Source organism: Rhinopithecus roxellana, chromosome 9 (genome assembly GCF_007565055.1).
Source record: "Rhinopithecus roxellana isolate Shanxi Qingling chromosome 9, ASM756505v1, whole genome shotgun sequence".
Classification (NCBI taxonomy): Eukaryota; Metazoa; Chordata; class Mammalia; order Primates; family Cercopithecidae; genus Rhinopithecus; species Rhinopithecus roxellana.
The window spans coordinates 55,350,687-55,351,976 of record NC_044557.1 but is presented as its reverse complement, the minus strand read 5'-3'; the positions used below and the strand labels follow the sequence as shown (position 1 = coordinate 55,351,976).

General features: G+C 38.0%; 1 non-coding gene across 1 annotated transcript; it reads left to right on the top strand.

The window, feature by feature from the left end:
- Positions 1–621: 621 nt before the first annotated feature.
- Positions 622–725, top strand: LOC115899833. Its single transcript, XR_004059434.1, has one exon. It is a non-coding gene; the product is annotated as a small nucleolar RNA U13 (small nucleolar RNA).
- Positions 726–1,290: the final 565 nt, after the last annotated feature.

Here is a 1,290-nt window from a genome sequence, read left to right as displayed (position 1 = left end):
GGTATGTGTGTGTGCATATATGTGTATATATATGTATATACACACACACATATATGCATATATACACATGTATGTATATATGACATATATAATTAAATATATATAATGAAATACTACTCCGCCATAAAAAGGAATGAATTAATAGCATTCACGGCAACCTGGATGGGACAGAGACTATTATTCTAAGTGAAGTAACTCAGGAATGGAAAACCAAACATCATATATTCTCACTCATAAGTGGGAGCTAAGCTAAGAGGATGCAAAGGCATGAGAATGATACAATGAACTTTGGGGACTTGCAGCAGGGACATGTCCCCAAAGGGAAGGGGGTGAGGGATAAAAGACTACAAATCAGGTTCACTGTATACTGCTTGGATTATGGGTACACCAAAATGTTACAAATCACCACTAAAAAACCTACTCATGTAACCAAATACCACCTGTTCCCCCAAAACCTACAGAAATAAAAAATTTAAAAAAAAAAATTAAAAAAAAAGATCACTTTATCAAACACCTTTATTCTCTGGAAAATTAATTCCAAATTCAGAGGTCAACATTGGGTAGCTGGATGGTAAACTGGCACCCTTGTGGGAAAATGAAAAAGCAAAAAATGGAGTAGTGATCTTTTTTCTAGTTCATAAGCTTGTGGATGGGTTGTCACGCACATGTATGAGTTGTGCCTTCCTCAAACCTTGTTACGATGTCGGCACATTACCTATCTGACGTGGAAAAAAAAAAAAAAGGAATAGTTCAGGTGATGTCAGAGTGGGCTTGGAAAGCAGCCCTGAAGAAAACGACGTGGCTATGAAAAGCATTCCATATGGAATACTGATGTGAGGGAAAGCCACATGCACTGAGATTTCAGGTGAGGAAATGGAAGGAGGTGATACCACTAACTAAAACAGAGACTTGAATGAGGGTGCCAGTTCTAGGGAAATATCATACATTCTATTTTAGATGTATACATTTAGAGTATGTTGAGTTTCTGAATATAGCATATCACACAGGATAAGTTTCATATTGTATATCACCCAGGAGAACAAGTTATAGAGGATACATTCTGGGCTAAGAATTATAATAAGTGATTTACAGATGTCATCAAATTTAATCCTCAAAACAGCCCTTGGAGGGCTTAACAGACTGGTTTGGCAGCTTTGCCTTAAGACCCACAACTACCAAGGGCCAGGTCCAGGAGTAAAGCCAAGATTCAGGAAACTACCAAGCTCATTCTCTCAGCAATGATGTCTCCCATCATGCTGCCTTCCTGAAGATATTTTGGAGGCGTAACAA